Source organism: Lethenteron reissneri, chromosome 21 (genome assembly GCF_015708825.2).
Source record: "Lethenteron reissneri isolate LAM-NWPU_2019-01 chromosome 21, ASM1570882v1, whole genome shotgun sequence".
NCBI classification, from domain to species: domain Eukaryota; kingdom Metazoa; phylum Chordata; class Hyperoartia; order Petromyzontiformes; family Petromyzontidae; genus Lethenteron; species Lethenteron reissneri.
Window position 1 is genome coordinate 21834824 of NC_083799.1, and position 21452 is coordinate 21856275.

At 41.9% G+C, this 21452-nt stretch overlaps 1 protein-coding gene across 11 annotated transcripts in view; it reads right to left on the reverse strand.

The window, feature by feature from the left end:
• Positions 1–21452, reverse strand: part of LOC133345397 (protein PALS2-like) — a 157160-nt gene that overhangs the window by 42885 nt on the left and 92823 nt on the right. For 2 of the 11 annotated variants that reach the window (XM_061556120.1, XM_061556116.1), the window contains exon 1: positions 11123–11369. The exons of the other annotated variants lie outside the window; for them this stretch is intronic. The gene's annotated coding sequence lies outside the window, so the exon portion shown is untranslated. Of the gene's footprint in view, positions 1–11122; positions 11370–21452 lie in introns of those variants that run through there. 11 annotated transcript variants of the gene reach the window in all.

Sequence of the window (21452 nt, forward strand, 5' to 3'; positions counted from 1 at the left end):
ATCGAAACTCTGTTTTGTTGTTATTACTGTTGAAAAAGACCCTGCAATGTAAACAACAGCTCTTCAATGGTGGAACATGCAGCACGGGCTGAGAACCATTTCAATTAATGATACTGCCAAGTGAATGTACACGTGGTTTGTATTTAATAAATTCCTTGAATAAAGGTTTTATTTGGTTAATGATTTTCAAGCACTAAAATGCTGATAAAATATCGAATAAATATATACACAAAAATATAGCTTGCACTAGTAATGCTGGCATGTAAACCATTACTCAGGCTAATTAAAGTGTATCTTAAAATACAGGGCTCTTTCAACAATAGTGGGTTACAACTTTCTCCAGAGACGTTTAATACCACGTATGTGAATAAAACATGACCTTAATTTCACGTCATCTAAAGATAACTGTAACCTGTGACATTCCAGGATCGAATCACATAAGGTTGTTTTGTGTTTTTTTAAATCAACCATAAATTCAGTTACATTGAGTTTCAATATAAAAGAAGATGAGGGGCCAATGTAAACCGCTTACGTTGAATAATTTGAGAGATATCAAATGTAGGCTATTCGCTCTATTTGCGCAACACCATATGTTGCAGACATGATCAACTCTAGTTAGTTTTAATTTACTTGCACTTTTTTGAATGAACCACTTTTGTGTGGATAGTATTAACGCAGATGGTCTATGTGTTTCAGCTCCCTGGAGGGAATGCCTAGGATTGAAACGCAGCATCTGCTTGCCTGCCAGGTGCCATACAGTGCACAGGAACAGCTCTTAAAACACTTATTAGCAAACTGACCCTACTGATACAGGTCCCCATGACAGACTCCTTGGCGGAATACCATTCTTTGAGTCTGGTCTTTTCATTACGCACAACGTTTTTAAGCCTTAAAAATAAACCGTTTATTAAGATTCCCACCATTTCCCCCACCCCCCGTTCATATGTATTTCGCCAGTTAGAGACATTCACTTACACATCATGACGATCATGTATCTTCATATGACCGCTGATGTTGGAACTTTACCATGACGCATATAGTTCAGAACAGCAGCCATGCACAATGGTGCCTATGGCTGGAAGCAATGCTCCAGATAAACGACAGGATGCTATAATTAATGCATACCCCATACGTTAAACATTCACGATTGTACAGGAAAAGGTGCATCCTTGTAATTGCTTGCTCATACCACTGCTTGCGGAAGGGCCACCACTCCGGGGAGCTACAGAGAGCCCTTTTCGGAGGATGTTTTGGACTAACTACCGGCCTCTGGGAAGAGGTTAGAGTACCCACACTTCACCCCACCACAAACAACTTGCCGATTTAATAACTTGTACTGCTCGGTGGGCAGAGGCGGGATAAATTTAAGAAACCTGCCATATTTTGAGAATAGGTTTTCCCATTTTTTCTGGCAACAAAACAGGTGTTAAGATGTTAAAACACCAAACTGAAACCTTTTACAAGGAATCATGTCCGCATTAACCACAATACTTGTGGTCAGAATGCAAACAAAAAAGTACTCTGATAATATATGTGTAGTGACTGTACTTGTCACTGTGTGGTGCCGGGACTTGCGAAGTCACGGCCGTTAATGTTGTCATTGAGCGCAGCCCGGGTTGCGGGCTGCAGTACCAACACTAGCGGTGGTTGGGTGAGCGCTGGTTATCGTGGAGGCACCGCGAGCAGTGTGCGGTGCCGCCTCCCAGCGAGGGAGCGAGAGTGAGCGTCAGCCAGCCAGGGTTACTCTGGGGCATGACACTCTGGCTGACCTGTTGTCACGTGACCGGACGATACTGGAGGGGGGCCACAGGTGGACGGGGGCCAAGGGGCGGTCACGTGGTCCCGAAGAGCTCTTGGGAACATTCGAGAAGGAGCTCGAGAAGCCTGGAAGGTGGGCGGGGCTAGGGGCGGAGCCAACCCCAGCCCGGGGGCATATAACGAGAGCTCCGTGAGGAGCTCGGGGTTCTTCAAGTGTTGGTGTTCGAAGATCCACGTCGGGGAGAAAAAGCCTCAAGCCACGTGGTCCGGGACCCAGCTTGTGGTCCCGGACCGGAATGGCGAACCGTGTCTAGTTCTGCAGTAGCGTGGTTAGATGGGCATTCGAGACCTGAGCGTAGGTTGTGTCATGTTACGTATTGTGAATAAATAATGTTTCTCCCAAGATAATGTCTGTGACTCAGTTGGACTCACTACATATGCATTGTCTTTGAAACTGATTGGTCCACACCAGAGACAGCTTTCTTTTGAGCCTCATCTCAAAACAGTGTTAGACCAGAGGACCCCAAAAGGCGTACAGCACAAAGACAAGCATAATCAGAGTAATGAGGGCTTGGGGTGAGCATCTACATCATGGGACCTCTTTGCCAGTACCAAAATATGAGAATAGGTTTTCCCCTTTTTTCTGGAAATAATTAGTAGTTTTATACATATGTAATATGAGGATTCACCCTGGGGGGTAACTGGGCGATGGTGATAGGCTCTACCGGCCTCAGCCCGCAGCCAATGGGACAGTCGAGCCAGGGGCGTAGCCCTGTGGCTGCATAGCAACATCTAGAAGGTTACAGGGGTGAGGCTGATGATTGGCTGCGTGGCATCACGTGAGCCAGGTGTTATAAGGGGTAGAGAGAGACAGCTCGTGGTCAGTGTGGAGAGGTTTGAGGAGAGACCACATCTGTGCCTCCGGCACGCCAGCGGCCACGTGGCAGGCCGGAGGCTGTCTCCAGAAAGCCGTTAGCCAGCGGTGTGAGGGAGCGAGGGAAGCGAGCGAACGCCACGCTCGGGTAACGGAAGTAACGGGAGAACCGGGAAAGAGGAACCCAGCGATGGGAGAGAGCTGTGTAACGAAGAAAGAATAAAGACAAGACACTAAATTACGATATCGTCCGGAGTGGGTTTATTACACATATTTCACAAATTGTCACTGCTACAATTAGTTGTGATATCAGCCTCTTTGTGACATCCCATAATGAAGGTAAGTGGCCCAACTAAACACATACAGCAGTTCTAAAGAAATTAGTTTTAAATGTAAATTTTATAGTGCAATGACACCTCATGTGCAGCACTTGCTGTGAGTATTGCAAGGGCTGTGTCCATGTGGGGTGTGGGACAGCATCAGCGATTGATGGTTGACACTGCACATGGACCCTCTGCACGTCACACCCTCAAGCTTTTTGCTTTCCATCCTGGAGGAAATTTTAATTTTGCCGTCACTCTAATTCTGCTTCAGAAGACTGAAACAATTTGTTAATTTTATATTATACAAGGAGTCTCCTACAAATAAGCAATCATGAAAGGTTCTCCAGAAGGCAATAAAAAGTAAATAAAGATGCTTGATGGTTGCATCGCTGAGTTCATAATCAAATGAGCAAGAAGAAAAGCAACTGACATAAAGATCCGGTCCATACTGAGTGTCGGTCCATACTTTACACTGAGTCCCTTCCATGACTGTGTTCTAACATTTACCAACTTGAGTTTTTAATTTCTATGAAGCAAATAAAGTAAAACAGAAGCAGGATACCCTACCATGGATCAGATGGTCTGACATGAGGGTGGATGTAGCGGGGCCATAGTTGTGCTCAAAGGATATGGGTCTTTATTCCGCACATCGTTTACCAGGCAAGTCACACTTGTGTAATTAGGAAATCGTAACTTCTCCCATTGAAGGGGGGCAGTGCACCTGAACCTACTGAGCTGTTGAAAGTTCCAAGTCGTAGGGGTACAGGCGTGGAGAACTAAGGTTTTGTAAAACTGAGTTTAACCTGCCTGAGGCTTTGTGGATGGGGTTCACTCTCACGCTGTATTATAAATTTAAACAAGGCGTACAAATATATGTCATATCATACTTAAAATATATGAAATATAACAAATACGAAATCTAATTGTAAAAAAAGTAACAAATAAAGAATGCAGGAAATAAAATAAGCTACAGATAAACTCTCGTCTGCCTGCTGCATATCTGGGACAGGAGAAGTAATGCTGTTGGAGCTATAGGGAATATCTGTGCAGAGCAGACAATCGGTGAAGGAAAAAAGCACGCCTTTACTATGACAAATAATAAACTCGGTTGTCTATAACACGATTCCCAGAAGGCCTCAAAGCTCTTCATGTAATACCTTAAGTTACGAAGAAAGCCTACACAAATAGGCGAGTTTTAAGATGTGATAAAAAAAGCATAATGGATCAAGGAAGGGAATTCCACTATCATGGAGCCTGGGTGCAAAAAAGCTCTATCTCCCATAGAACAAAGTCTGTTTTTGATATCCATTATACAAAAATCTGAGATTGGATCGAGGTAAGACGGCTGCATGCAATGTCGTGGTACAAATGCTTGCATGAATGCAGAGGGTACGAGATTGTAATTTGCATATAGATTAACATTACTAAAGTAATTTTACATTAGTAGCAATACTGGAGTAGGATATCATGTAAAAGTTATGACCAAAAATGGCAGGCAAAACACAAACTGTTCTAACAACCTCACTTTTTGATTTGCACTATTTAAATATTCCTGAGCAGTACTGCTTAATTAATAATTCGATTTGTTGCCTGTTTAAAAAAAATACTTGCATAGTTTTGAAGTTTAAATCATAGAAGCTTTGTTCGAGAACTCAGCTCCCACTTCACTACCACGGAACAATACAGTACCTGCAACACTGCGGACACAGCACCGATCCGCCGGCCGACCTCCTGCCCCCACTTACCATCACTTACCAAAAGAGACCCCGAAGTACTTAAACCCCTTCACTAAGGGCAGCTGTCCCCCCCCTCACCTGGAGACCACAATCCACCGCATCTCTGGAGTGAATAATGACCTCAGTTTTGGAGGTGCTGATCCTCATCCAAGCCACTTCACAATCGGCATTAAACCGTTTAAGTGGACGCTGGAGATCACAGACTGACGAGGCAAAGACAACTTCATCTGCAAAAAGCAGCGACACCACCTCCCATACTGGATACTCTCCATACTATGGCTGCGCCTTGATATCCCATCCATGAAAATCACAAACAGGAGTGGAGACAAGACACACCCTTGGCGGAGTCCAACACCCACAGTGAACGACTTTGATTTAACACCAAGAATACAGACACAGCTCTCACTCTGGGAATAGAGGGACTGGATAGCGGACAAAAATGGCACCGGTACATCATACTCCAGCAGCACCTCACACAAGACATTGCGGGGACACGGTCGTCTACTTTTTCCAAGTCTACAAAGCAGAGGTAGACTGGAGAAGCATACAACCATGACCTCTCAAATATCTGTGAGAGGGAAAATAGCTGGTCCATTGTTCCACGACCATGTCGGAATCCGCATTGTTCCTCCTGAATCTGAGGTTCGACCACCAGGCAGAGCCTCCTCTCCAGTACTCTGGCATAGGCTTTACCTGGAACACTGAAGAGTATAATTAAACCTTATGGCAGTACCCCGGGGTATCATAGTACCCCGGCTCTTTCATAATGTTCGTGATGCAGTCATTTTTAGTCTGTTGATAGTCGGCGATGCGGCAATCGACTCAATGCACCATGGTGCATACGAGCGTTCAGGGTTTCAGCACAATCGTCCTCGCTGCGTTTCGACATCGCGGAGTAGCACTGATTTCGGATTGATTGGTACCCTTGTCGCGGAGGTAAGTACACCCCTGGAAAAAATAGTGTCCCAGAAATATATTTAATTGCCTCGGCCATTTTGTATTATTTGGTACCCCGGGGTACCGCCATAAGAATCAATTCCTCTGTAGTTGGAGCACACCCTCTGGTTGCCTTTTTTATGGGATCCACAAACCCAGTTTGCCAGTTCAGAGGTACTGTACCCGCCTTCCATGGAACACTGAAGAGGCGTGTTAACCACGACATGTCTACACTGTTCAGCGCTTTAAACAACTCTGGGCGAATCTTGTCCACCCCAGCAGCTTTGCCACTCGACCGCTGCAGCGACTTCAGCAACCGTGATGGATCCGACCCCCCCCCCAGCTGTTTCCAGGGCTGTCTCCTGAAAGGAGGGCATGCCCACCGGGTTAAGAAGCTCCTCAAAGTGTTTCTTCCACCTCTCGTTGAGGTCAATGTTATGCCACCCTTACTGAAAACAGCCTGGACCACGTCCGGTCGACCTCTGCTAAAGCTTTGCCAAAACATCTTTGAGGCTGTCCGGTAGTCCCTCTACATGGCCTCTCCAAACTACACCCACGCCCGGGCTTTCGCTTCAGCGAGTGCTGCAGCTGCTATCCTCTTGGCAAGCCGGTAATCTCTCAATTGAATCGGAAAACCTTTTTCTATGTATAGTTGGAAAAGCCTCCTTCTTCAACTTGACAGCTTCCCTCACCACTGGTGACCACCAGTGGGTCCTAGGGTTGCCGCAATGACAGGCACCAACTGCCTTCACGCCACAGCTTTTCACAGCTGCATCCACAATCAACGTCCTAAATATCGCCCACTTAGACTCAATGTCCACGACCTCCCCTGGAGTGCAGGAGAAGTTTTCCCAGAGGTGGAAGTTGAAATCTTTATGCACTGGGTCTTCCGCCAGACGTTCCCAGAAATCTCACACTATTTGTTTGGGCCTTCCACGTCTATCTGGTCAGTGCCCCAAGCATTGGAAACAACTTACCACCAGGTGATGATCAGTTGACAGCTCTGCCCTTCTCTGCACCCGAATGTCCTTGAACATACGGCCTTAGGTCTGATGATACAACTATAATGTCAATCACTGACCTTCGACCTAAGGTGCTCTGGGACCATCCCTCTCCCTGCCATACTAGCATCACACCCACTCCTCACCCTTCATCCTGCGGATAATGGGCCCACAGGACGGCGCTACGTAGCCATTTCAAGCTGGGCTCGACCAGGTTATATGGGTCACCTGGCCACCAGGAGCTTGCCAGCGAACACCACCCCCAGGCCGAGCTCTAGAGGGGTGTCCTGGTATACCTTGTCCGGGTGAGATTCTCTGATTTTTGTATTTAACCATTCATGAGGTGATTTTGTTTTGGACCGTTATTTGTCTGGAACCTCCCCCCCAGACCTGCTCGCCAAGGGAGACCCTACCAGGAGTACAAGACTCCAAGCGATATAGCTCTGAGGGTCATTGGAACACAAAAAACCCACCACCACAATAAGGTTACGATCCCTCGGTGGGGGTGTTCTGTATCTATACTAAAGAAATATCAATCAGAATTTAAAAAATAAAACTAATTTAGGAGGGTTTTATATGTAATAATGAGCAGGTAATTTTAAGTGATGATTCAAAACGTCACACTTGTGGTCTTATCAAGTAGTCATGCTGTCTGATGTTGGGAACTTTTGTATAGTTCTCTGTTGTACGAGCGTTACTCCTCACACAGCGGATTAGGTTTAGGAGCACCGCCGCTCAACCCAAGTCACCTTAATGCACCACCATTTTTCTATCCACATGCAATTCCACAATTCCTTGCCTGCGAATATTCAAACTATAAATTGTATGCATTTGCTTGAAGATGAGTGAGGGAAGTTAATCTGTCTGGTGGCCAGTGCTGGAAAAGCTAATGCATTATCATGATTATGGTTGTTTACTCCATCAAGCCGAGTGTTAACTCTTTTCAGGAAAGTCCTGCAAAGTTTTCACAAGAGGGAGCTGTGTATTCCCAATTGAGTCGCTTGCGTGTACATTTTCAGAATTGAAATGTTTGGCCAATGCCAGTTACACCATTCGGATTTGAGAGGAAACTGAAAAACCCAGAGGAAACTCATGCAGAACAGGGGGAGAACATACAAACCTCATACAGAAAGGTGCCCGAGTTAGGGATAAAACTCAGACTATTCTTGCTGTGAGGCACAGGTGTTACCACTGTGCCATCCCTGCTTGTCCAGTGACGAATATTTGAACTACTCAGGCCTGGCGTGTTTCTATAGGGCAGTCAGTTAAACTATCTAATTGGGTCCCCAAACAGCTCAGCGACAGGCTCAGTGTGCATGAGTTAACGTGTTAATTCCCCACAGCCATCCAGAGGATGCTGTGGGGAATTACTAATGCTTGAAAATTGTCCTAAAGCAGGCGTTAAAGACCCTGTTATAGCATTCACAAAAGTGAACCACTGTGCTCCCGGCATCATAGGTAAAATATGAACATGTACCTAATCTATATATATATATATATAAAAGGGAAATTTGTGAATGTGTGTGTTCGAAATGTATAGCATACTTCCCAGCATGCAACAAACTTCAAATTTGGCATGTGGGTAGCTTCCAGACTGTACACAATGCAGAAAGTATAAAAATTGACTTTTGTATTTGGGGGGGGCGCAATGATATATTTTGCACGGCAAGTGAGCGGTGACGTCACATCTGTGATGTCACCCGCATGCGGCAGCGTCACGCAGTGTGCCTGCTGACGTCATGCATCCACCCCACCCTCCGCGTAGGACGTGTATTAATCCAAGACAAAAATTGAAGTCCCGGGCGAAGCCAGGTAGTAAAGCTAGTTATAGTATAAACTACAATATAAATGCCTCTCATACAGGGGCGGTTTCTTCATTAGGGCGAGTGGGCGACGCACCACCAATCTCATTAAACCACAGAGTTACGCTAGCCGTTACTGTGCCTCTGGATATAGTCCAATCAGCGTCATGTCACGTTCTGTGGAGTACCACCTCTTTTTGGGCGATTTCACTCTGGCTGAGAATCACCCAGAGTGTTCCCATAGACTTACATTCAAAGATGTTTTTTTTCGAACGGCGGGCGCTGCAACGCATTCTCTATGGCTTCCGGGAGGGCTCGCACTAACGTGCTTACGTCATCATACGTAAGCACGTTTCAGTCAACAATATTATTTGTCGCCACCTAGTAGAATCTTTAATAAAAGATACTGAGTGGATTGTAATAATAGTGAGTATAGAAACAAACAAGATGTATTGTAAGAGTCACTTTATTTTTCATTAATATTAAAGAAGTGAAGTTGCCTTTACATGCTTAAGCTGTTAATGTATCCATTGCATGGGTGGACCTTATCCTTATCAATCATCCAGACATTTGCCCCCCCTGAGAGATTTTGCAGGAGCCGCCACTGCTCTCATATGATTTTATATTGGAGGCGATTGGTGGATCCTATTATCTATGAAACGGTCCTTCTTCCGAGAACACGTGCTGTTAAGAAGGGCCGTTGCTATCACCTCGAAACGTTGCCTATTATGAATATATTAATTTCGTGTTAAATTTGTTTTGTTATTTATGCTTGTATATCACGATCATCAAATAATGAGTGATAGTTCTGCGGCTTGCTTAAGGGATTTAATGCAATTAAAAGGTAACCGACATGTAGAGTGAATTCATACGACGATTTTTTTAATATTCAAAGTTACCCTTCCAGTCCTAATTTATGCACTGTGGATACGTCCACTGATGTGGCACACGTGCCCCATTCAAGGCACTTTCATGCGACGATGTGCGCAGGTGCGCATGTGCTATTGTACAAACTTCACCATAAAAAGCAAACAGGCATGTACATGCATTGCAAAGAAACAGACATTCGCATAATTTCAAAGAGCAATGCCATATAACATATGCTTCCAGGCCTGTACTCTACAGAGACTGCTTCACTTTCCGGGAGCCATCCCAAATAATCAATTTGTTTCATGAATTTCAGGGTGCTCACGTTTTCCCAAAGCACACACTTTGGATACGCTTTGAAATGAAATTCATTACTCAAACTACGTGAAAATAAAATATTGCCTGCTAATATATTCCATAGTTTATAAGGCCAAAGATTGTGATGATGATGGATGATAATGCACGGATACTTTTTGATGCCAACTATCTCCAAATTAACAAATATTGTGTATCACAACTAGAAATGTTCTATATCACTAAAAACTAATTTTAAATGTCAATGAGTACGCTATAGTAAGTTTTCACTAACCAGTACAGAAATACTAGAGTTAACAATAACTTCACAAAGTTCTTGCACAATGGCTTGGTGTCAATTAAAACTCCTGCATTGGTCAATGAAGGATTATACCAATTCATGAAGATCAATTATCATTGTGCCTCGCCTTTGTAGACTATGAATAAACATTTGATCCAGTAGATATTGATGACAGTCATCAAGGTTCTCACAAATCAGGGCTAAACAAGTATTTACAAAAACATAACATACATTAATATTCCTTGAAGTACCAAAAATACATTAAAAACATTTCAGCGATATTAGAAGATATTTTTCCTAAAAGTGAATTGTCGAAACTAAGGCATCAATTATAAATAAAGAAAACACTGACCATCTCAGATTTGCTGATGACATTGTCATTATAACGTCTAATTGGAATGAGCGGCAAGGAAATGGTTGAATAACTTAATTAGTTTTTAAAAGCTGCAAAGTTGGGCACAATGGACTATGTATACTATTACAGGTAGACCGAAATCAACATCGTGAAATAGAGAGGTGGTGGACGAGAGCAGGTTGGAGTGCTTTTGGGAAGCTAAAGTTGATTAGGAAAAGTATCACACTAATGTTCCTAAAGGAGAACGTTTTTCATCACTGCATACCACCAACTATGACGCATTTCAGAAACATCATCTCAAGCAAAACATTAAGGATCAAAAACTGAAAAGTGTGCAAAAGCAGCATAGAGAGATGCTTTCTTGGAATTACAATGAGAGGCATAATGATGAACATGTGAAATAGAGAACAATTGCAGGTAATTGACATCATTCAAAATGTTCATACAAGTAAATGGGCTGGAGCAGGATATGTAGCTAACAGGGATGATGGCCGACAGTCAAGAAAACAAATTAAGTCGCAGCCAAGAAATGGAACGAATCCAAGAGGACATGGACTGATGAGATGAAGCGATTAAATCAGTGCATGTGTTGGTACTAGATGGAGTATTACATCTTGAATAAGCATGGCTAATGATGAGTATGATTAAAGCTCTTCTAGCCTATTCATGACTCCATAGGCAGACTAGAAGTGGAAATGGCTGCATGTTAGATCCAGGGTGCCCCTATCTTTGGTAAAAGAAAACTGCTTTTTGTGTTCAGTTTGTTGTCCTTCCCCTGCACCTCGGATTTGTACGGTTGGCTACGTATGGTGCGAAAGAAGTTCAACATACATACAAATGCACTTCTACACAACCATCATTGAGTCCATCCTCACCTCCTCCATCACCATCTGGTATGCTGCTGCCACTGCCAAGGACAAGAGCAGACTGCAGCGTATCATCGGCACTGCTGAGAAGGTGATTGGCTGCAATCTGCCTACCCTCGAGGACCTGTACACCTCGAGGACCCTGAGGCGAGCGAGGAAGATTGTGGCCGACTCCTCCCACCCTGGACACTCTCTGTTCCAGCTACTCCCCCTCCGGCAGAAGGCTGCGGTCCATCAGGACCAAAATCTCACGCCACAAAAACAGTGTCTTCCCATCCGCTGCTGGTCCTCTTCAACAAGGCCAGGGGCTCAAACTGACTTTAACACTCAAACTGACTTTAACACTCAAACTGACTTTAACGCTCAAACTGACTTTAACACTCAAACTGACTTTAACACTCAAACTGACTTTAACGCTCAAACTGACTTTAACGCTCAAACTGACTTTAACACTCAAACTGACTTTAACACTCAAACTGACTTTAACGCTCAAACTGACTTTAACGCTCAAACTGACTTTAACACTCAAACTGACTTTAACGCTCAAACTGACTTTAACGCTCAAACTGACTTTAACACTCAAACTGACTTTAACACTCAAACTGACTTTAACGCTCAAACTGACTTTAACGCTCAAACTGACTTTAACACTCAAACTGACTTTAACGCTCAAACTGACTTTAACACTCAAACTGACTTTAACGCTCAAACTGACTTTAACACTCAAACTGACTTTAACACTCAAACTGACTTTAACACTCAAACTGACTTTAACACAATATCTGCACAATGACACCCTACCATATTTGCACTATGTTACCCTATTTGCATTTTTGTAATTTTATATTGTATATTATAGCTATTGTATATTTTAGATTTTATTTTATTAAATTTTTACATACTTTGGCTCCTTAGTATTAGTTAGACTTGTACCTTTAGTATAGTTAGACTTGTAAACCACTTATTTAAGATTTACGATTCCTATATGTTGAATGTATGCACCTTCCGGCCAAAGTAAATTCCTTGTCTGTGCGAACTTTCATGGCGAATAAAACCCTTTCTGATTCTGAAATGTAACGGTTATATAACACACACAGGCTCCAACTCGGCTATCCAGGTAATAACACTCCATTATGGCTTCTGAGCAGTACAAAATTACACTTGCTGACAATTTTGCACAGAGGAGATAAAATTGGAGTATGCATCATATAGCCAGCAAAAATGTACTTTGTGGCAGTATTACTCTGTTTTGGGCTTGCAGGATTCACTTATGAGGCACATTTTACTGGCGCAAGCCAAAATGCATTTGCATTTCCTCACTTGATACAGTAAATTAAGCTGTGACGGTCCCACCTGAAGACAGAGACTTGTGTTGCCTCCGAAATGTCGTGATTTATTGATTTATTTTCATTTATTATTATTTTGTTTATTGTTTTTTTTTACCTACGTGACTATACCGAAAAAACCTAAGAGTATGCATTTGCATCACACAAAGGTACTATTCAAGCCACACATTACAAGAGGGTTGGGTGTGTATTTTAAATGAAAGGTTCAAGCATTATTTGTGCTTTTACTGACATGGCTGTATATAAATATGTTAGCATAGTCCAATTTAACCCTGTACATTTCTCAGATAAAAAAATTAGAACAAAATAAAAACTAGATCATGAAATGGACTTCCACGTCAAATGGCAAAAAAAGCTCCTCTTAAACTGTAAGCATGGGAAGTGCTGGCAATATGGCATGTAACCTGGTGAACTGAGTTGGATTTCCAGCCATTGCAAACATCAGTGGTGAGCAATAAACTGAAGCAGTCCTGCGTGCCCCATTCACCAAGCTGCCTTGACCACTGTACAGTGGGTTAATAAAACAACCTTCACGAGCAACACAAAGAGTGGAGATGCATACATCCAGAAGTGGATTTACAAAGGGCTTTATATTACTTAATTTTTTTCAAAGCAACAAAGAGAGGCGACAGCGCAATGCAACTCAGCCTTGGCGGATTTTTCTCAAGGTCCTTCGGTTTTTCACTCCAGAATTCTTAAACATCCGTTTAGAATATTTGGCTGCTATAAAGTTCCAAATAAGCCACTTTGTTGAGCTATAATTTGTGGCTGGGCCACTTCTGAAAAACAGCTATATAGCTCAGTGGGCATTAACTGGTAAAATAAAAAGTTTAGTTTGGTTTGCATGCACCTTTATAAGCTGAGACTGAGACCAGAGGCTCCACGAGCATCACCTTTTTTAATACAAGCTAAAATTTGTATGGGGACCTGGTTTGGTGAACCAAGTAGACTGTTCCATGCACATGAGGGTGTATCTGTTTGAATGGTTAGGTAGAAGTGGAGTTTGGACTGCTGCCCAATCTCCACTTGAAAAATACAGCACCAACATTGCACTCTCAAAACTTTCGAGTTTAATTATTTCTTCACATTTGGTCATACTCTTTCAGATGTTAGTTTGATTACAAATATTGCTTTACCTGTTCCATTTATACTTTCACTGAAAGCAACCTACCCTACAAATCAAGCTCTGTCGGCTTTTCATTTGTTTGAAATGCAATGTATTTAGCTTATCGATTAATCTACTATGTTAGATAAAAACAACTGCCACTAAGAATCAAAGCTATTTGATTACAGTATTAAGGAAGCCATTTGAGAAGATGTTACAAATGCAGTGTAGCCTATTTGTGTCATAAGCACTGCAATTTAAACATACACTTCAATTTGATATTATTACTGAGGTCAGTACAATACATATTAAAGACACATTTTGCACACACCACGAAATGCATTTTTCAGGGTTTATAATCTAACGGCATTATTTCTGAATTTGTTCTTGCTTTTCAGTAATCATTGCCAAACATCAGCTCAGTATATGCATCGGTCAAAATATTTTTTTTTACAGGATATAAAAATATACAAACGAAAGCTTATCGAATACTGCTTGTATTAAGTTGTTTTGGCTTTTATTGTAAAATTCGTATCGTTTTAATATATTTCAAACGATTCAAAGCAAGACAAAACGATGCTTATTTATATTTAAAAATGCAAGACACATAGCAGTGTTACATAAATGAACAAATAAGTTCAATGTTGATATTTATAATGACTGTCCAGTATAATTATTTAACTTTTTCAATCTACTTCATAAGGTCTTTAACCTATCACCGCAAAAGCCAAGGTAGTCTCTGATAACTACTGCCTCAAGCGTTCTGGTTCACAAGATAGACCAGGCACTGCCTACATTTAGATGTCACGTGTCACAAGCAATCAACGTCCTAATTTTCTGCATTTGCCTCGGCAGTCATGCACCACTGAACAAGGTGCTCTGTGTTTGTGGGGGGAAAAACAGTTCGGTGCTACGTGCGCGCACATAGGAATCCACTACTCAACGTAGAAGTTTTGTCCGTTAGCTGGAATCCGCGCGAGGCACTGGATTGTGCCGATATCGGTTATGCACATCCAAAATGCGTGACAATCAGTAACAGCAATAGCGTGCCACTATCGTGCCATCAATATCATGGTCGTACATGTGCTATTAAAGCTCACATTAATAATGCAATGGCACATATTATTGCGCTGTCGTTTCAAGATTGTGATAACGTGGGCCTGCCTGAATCAGGGGGGAATTGCTTCATATTTACAATCCTGTGGCAATGCGGTGATTTTCTCAAGAGGGTAAAGAGTTTCAGATTAATTATTTTCCCAGCATACAAGTGCAGTAGCACAATACTAAGACCTATTTAGGGTTATTTACTTTGTATTTTTAAAGTGACACTCAATGCAGTTAAAAAAGCATGATATATATGTAAAGTATTTATTAAGTTATAGCCTATGCAGCTGTGGTGCAGTTCAATCTAAATTTGACGTTTTCGTGACTGCAGGGATCCATACTCTTTGGTTCTTTCTGTAAAGTCACGTAGGTTCCTACATCACTTTACCGAAAGAACCAAAGAGTATAGTGGCGCAGTTATTAGTATAATGCAGTCAAAACAGCAACCTGAGTTTGATTCCTGGCTACTGCCAACATCGGTAGTGAGTAATATTCTAACTGGTCCTGATATCCTCCTTTATGAACCTGCATTGACCAGCATGGTGAATCTTAAAAAACAACCCTGATGGCTGACATGGCGAGGAGATGCCTAAATCCAGCAGTGTTAAAAAAAGGTCAAGTTATTTTATTATTACTATTATTATATACCTAGTACTGAGGCGATAATGAGAAGTCTAACCCTGGCCTATTCTAATAATGCATCGCGATTTGATGAGAATGCCTGCATGGTAGAGCATTAAAGAGCAGCACACATAAGTGTGCATCATTTATCAGACACGGGGCCGCTAGACTTAAATGGTATATCTCGGTCGTGAACGCTGTCTCGCATCTGTCAGAAAAATAATCGAGGCAAGTGACAATTCTACACTGTTATGTTGAAGACAGTGTCGTCACCCGACTCAACTGTGCATGGTGTAAGTGTTCAACTCCACCGGTGGTCCAAAGCTAGTGGCAGATTTTTCCACATTTCTATGACAGGGGACATTCTATCCAAAGAAGCCAACCGATGACTTCCCTCAAAGTGGTACTATTATTGTATTGATCCAGAAGGATGATGAACCGAGTTGATTTCCGTACCAGATATTGGACTCACAGCTTTCTGATTGTGAATTGAGTGGTCTACACCAGTGCCACCGAGCATTATATATGAACATACTCAGTGTTCACGTTCAATTACATTTTTATGGCATTATTTGTGATCATCCACTCATGAAGGGATAACATTACACGTAGTGATGTCATCCATGCTACCATCGTTCTGGCATTTTATTCAGCACTGCTCTCACATAAGCATGGCTTCAATGGCAACGTAAGCAATACTTAACACAAGAATACTGACTAGGGTTGCGAAAACATTAAATATGCAAAAACATCACATTGTATCATTGGTATAAATGGTATGGCTTTCTTGCAACACTGACGTCTAATCGAAGACTGGCCTTTCTGCCATCGATGACATCGTCCTGCTCGAGAAGCATATGTGGGTTTGGCCACGTTTCTAGAATGGAGGACAAGTTTCCCACACACAGTGCTCTGCTTTAGTCCACTCAGGCCACGGTGGTGAGATGTTAACTACCTCGCCTGGTATGCAGTTCGTGGGTTTGTTCCCAACTCTGACGACTGTATACGTATTTGGAGTTTGCATGTTCTCCCCGTGTTCACATGGATTTGTCTCCAGGTCATCTGGTTTTTCCTATCCTCATGTAGAATCAACATGAGTTTATAGTATTTGACTGTTATAAATTTCCATTTTATAAGCCACTTTGTTGAGCTATCATTTGTGGCCTGGTCGCTTCTAAAAAAGAGCGATATAGCTCAGTGGGCCTTACCTGGTAAAATAAAAACATTTAATCGTTTTTAGCTTAGGACTTCGATTTTCCTCATCATGGCACCATCCGGTCAGCCATCTGAGGGGACTCGTGGGTTCGCCAGATCCGTCGTGACGCCGGCCTAACCTTGAGGGAGGCCCTTTTCTACATCGCGGTGAAACTGGGGACCACTCTGGTTGCCGCAATGGGAATTTCGTCGCTTATGCAACGATGGATGATGGGATTACCGTTGCTAATACATTTTTCCTGAAATACTTTGTTTCCTGACAATATCTATGAAATAACAATTAAGTTCATAAAAATAACTGACGTTTCGAAAAATCACTAATTTCCATTAAATTAATACTTTGCCAAAACATTATATGCAGTATTTTATGGCATGGCAGTACATGCCACCATCATGCTTGCCGTTCAGTTATTTATTGTTTAACTAAACGCATTTAAGATGTTTTCATTATTAACAGTCTTTTGGTAGGCTTATGTTGAGTAAACTGCCAATCAATATTTTCGAAGAAATCTTAATTTGTACTTCAAGTACATCAATGCATAGAAATAAGATTATAACAATATTAAATATAATTACAAAGTTAAGGGAAACTGCGACAGCAATAATATTCATACTGTATTGTGACATGTAATTGCATATCATATCATATAGTGTGGTGACAGATTACATTGTGCAATCACTACTTGCAACTCTCAATATAAAATACAGAGTGTGATAGCTATTTAGAGCTTTTTGGTAGAAAATATGCATTTAAGCATTATCATTGATCATGGGAAACCATATCCTGGAACTCACTAAATAAACAAAACATAAAGTAACTTCCACAAGCCCTTGAGAGACTATACGATATTCAGCAATCATACAATATGCATGTAGCTATCACCAGTAAATGCACACCAAGATGCTGGAAAAAAACAAAAGCTATGATGTGTAAATAATTGAGATAAGCATCAGGTTTACTGTGGGGGGGAAAAATATTAATTGATACCTTGCATGCCTGTCAATACTAAAACACCATCTTATTGTCATATACTACTGGCACGCTTTTGGTATTAGGATCACCTTCCACAGCTCTACACAGCGACACCCAGCTCCGAACTGTGACAAAGAAATTGTGGTTATTTAGAAAAAAATTTATCTCACAGCTTCACACGAAGAACTGTCCTTGGAAATCATCTGATGGGAACTTTTTAGCCACGGAAATTTTAAGGATGAAGTAATTGGTAGTTAACATTTTGATAGCAAACCAATGCATTTTCAAACTATTAATATACCCATTTGTTGAGCAAAAAAACCTGATAATTGGTTCTTTACCCTTCTATCTGGCAACAAAACTGACACCTTTTTGCAAGGAGTCATGTTTGCATAGACCGCAATACCTGCAGTCATAAATACAAACAAAAGACATAACTCTGATAATGTGCACTGTCCTTGAAGTTGATTGGTCCACACCCGAGACAGCTTTCCTTCGAGCCTAGTCTCATATGGGTTGGACCAGATGACGCCAAAAGGCGCCTTTTAAAACAGAGAAAAATGTGTTTCTAAGGCAGTTATTGAGGCTAGATCAGCATATACATTCTGAAATAATGCATATAACAATAGTAGGATAAAGTTTAAAGTTGAACATAATAATTAGAAAGAGCATAGCAATGTGTCTGAAGAAGAACAGTTTAAATCAGTGCATGCTGTCATCTATAACGTACAGATGAGCAACATGTACACAAACAAAGAGATAAGACACAACTGCAGAAACATCGTATTGATAATTAAGAAGAGTAAATGGGCTTCGGCCAGACCCATCTCTGGCCGATGGAACAAACCGGTGACAGAATGTATGTTGAACTTCTTTTACACCGTACGTAATCAACCGTGCTCATCAGAGGTTGAGAGAATGGCAGCCTAAGGAGAGAATGAGTCCAAGAGGATGACTGCAGAGGTAGAGTGATGCTATCAGTTGATCTGCAGGTGTAAGATGGATGGTAGCAGCGCTGGACAGTAAAAAATGGTGCGGCGTTTTTTTTCCGCGGTGGAAAGACAACTCCTGATTAATAAATTGACATCAAGATTGAAAACTAATTTCTTGAGAACTTATTTTTGTGGTTAGTTTGTCCTTCCCCCCGCACCTCCGATTAACACGGTTGACTTTGTACGGTGCGATAAAAGTTCAACATATGATAGCAAATGTATGAAGCTAGATTTGACGTGGAGAACCTAGAACAGAGTAGAGAATGAACAAGTCAGCATTAAATCTTGAATTAAAGTTTCTGTGACTGCAGGAATTCATATTCTTTGGGTCTTTCGGTAAAGTGACGTAGATAGGTTCAAATTAATAAAAATAAAATAAACAAAAAACTACGACGTTTCGATCGCAACACAAGCGATCGTCATCAGGCGGAGAGAAAAGGAGGGTAAGCCTCGAATGAAACTGTTTATAAAAGTTTAAAAGTGGACGTGGCCCAAGTGTTAGAACGGAGTGGGCAGGGCACAAGAGTCTTGGTCAGCAGTGGATAGAGCATCCTATAGAGATGGAGTCTAGGCCATGATAGAGCAAAAGCTATAGAGATGGAGCCTAGGCCAGCAGTGGATACCGCATGCAGTAGGCATGGTGTACTAGAGGTAGTCTAGGCCAGCAGTGGATAGAGCAAGCTATAGCCAGTAGTCTAGGCCAGCAATGGATAGATCAAGCTATAAAAGTAGTGGTCTAGGCCAGCAGTGGATAGAGCGGGACTCCTCACCTCAGCTCTCTCCCCAGCGGTTGCAGGCGGAATGAGTGGAGAAGGTTGCGTGAGGGGTTAAAAAACTGGTGAGCATCGGAGAGTGTTAAAAATGGAAACATTACAGCAGCTATGACTAAAACTGGTTGATAACGTCCTTCCAGTGATTGCTGAGTTTGTACCGAAAATCTCGGTTGAAATTGCGTCTATGTTTGTAAAAATTGATGGCTTCATGAACGAATAATTGTTCATAGCCAGTGGGCTTGCAAAGTACCTTCGTCTGAGAGAAATAAATTTTGTGTGAGCCAACCGCATTAAAATAATGATCAGCCACGGCCGAAGTGTTCATCCTGCCGTGTTTCAGAACTGCCTTATGTTCACGAACACGGACCAAGACATGTCGCTTAGTTTCCCTGATATAACTACTCCCGCAGATACAGCTTAGTTTGTAGACGCCAGGGTATTGCATATCAGGGATCATATCCTTCACAGATGAGATTAGATCACGAATTTTAAATACTGTGTTAAATCGAGGCTGGATCTTGGTGTTTGGTTCAAGATTTTGGAAATATTTTTGGTGACCCCTGCTATGTATGGTAAGGTGATGGTTTTGATTAGGTCCTCAGATGATTATTTCCCAATGGTTGGGGTGATAGCTTTACGGATTGTGTGGTCTGAATATCCATTCATCTTGAAAGCTTGGTGAACGTGTTTCAGTTCACTGGCTAGGTGATGATGGTCGGAGATACATGGAGCTCTATGGTGTCGAGTTTTGATGAGAGAATTTTTCTGGGATGGATGGTGGTGGGAGTCAGGTTTTAGGTAGGCATCCGTACGAGTTGCTTTTCCTGTAGACCGAGTGTCGCATTGAGCGATCTGGTCTCTTTTCGATTAGAACATTCAAACATGGTAGCTTGCCATCCTTTTCCACCTCCATGGTGAATTTTATGGATGGGTGTATGGAATTAATGTGGTTGAGGAATTGGTTCAGAGCTGGTTGGCCATGTGACCAGATGAGGAATGTGTCATCTATGTACCTCTTCCACAAGGACGGACGTAGAGTGGATGCCTGGATGGTATCCGTCTCAAATTTTTCTATGAAAACATTGGCTACAACCGGAGATAAGGGAGAGCCCATTGCAGTGCCTTCAACTTGTTTGTAAAATGTTCCATTCCAGGTGAAGTATGTATTGGTGAGGCAGTGTCTAACCAGGGCTGGTACATCAGCATTCAATCCTTGTTGGACTAACTCTTCAATTATTGCAATGGTGTCAGGCACAGGGACTTTGGTAAACAAAGAAAGTACATATAAACTAACGAGCAAATCACCTGGTGATAGTGAGATATCCTTAATTAAGGATACCAAACTCTTTGTTTTTTTTTCGGTAAAGTCACGTAGGTGAAAACAAAATAAGATTTTTATTTATTTAGTTTTTTCACCTACGTGACTTTACCCAAAAAACTAAGAGTATGGATCATTGCAGTCACGAAAACTTATAATCTAGAATTAAGAATACCAAGTGAGCTGAGTTAAGTACAGATGAGGTGGTCTTACCAGTGAATAGTTGCAAGGTCTCAGACAGAAACCAAGGCCATTTTGTAGGTGGGTGAGTCAATGGTGGAGACGATAGGACGAAGGTGTGTACCTTCTTTATGGATTTTTGGTAAGCCATACAATCTGGGTGGTCTAGCAGCAGAAGGTTTTAAGGAAAACCGTTTGGTTTGTTCAATTAATGAAGCTGAATCAGTGATGATGCTGTTGGTTTTTGTAACGAGGCTGTTGGTGGGATCTCTTTTATTTTTTGTGTAGCTCCCATCATTAAGTAGGTCCTGAATTTTGTTATTGTATGTGGTTTTGTCCATGATGACTGTGGCATTGCCCTTTCGGCTGAGAGGATGACAATGTCATCCCTCGTGTTTAACTGAGATAGCTCAAATCGTTCATCCTTACTGATGTTGCTGATTGGTGTCTTGGCGTTTTTAAGGATTGCAGCGATTTACGATTTTGCTACATCTGCAGCGATGTGTCCCAACCCATTAAGGGCTACATCGGCATGGGCAATGATATCATCCACTGGGATGTGTTTAGGGGTGACTGCAAAGTTCAACCCTTTAGCCAAAACCGATTTTAGGCTGTCGGAAATTGGACTATTACTCAGATTAATAACAACCTTGTCAACGTCTAACTTTTTAATGTGTTGATCTGGCTTATTATTTGTATTAATTTGAACCTA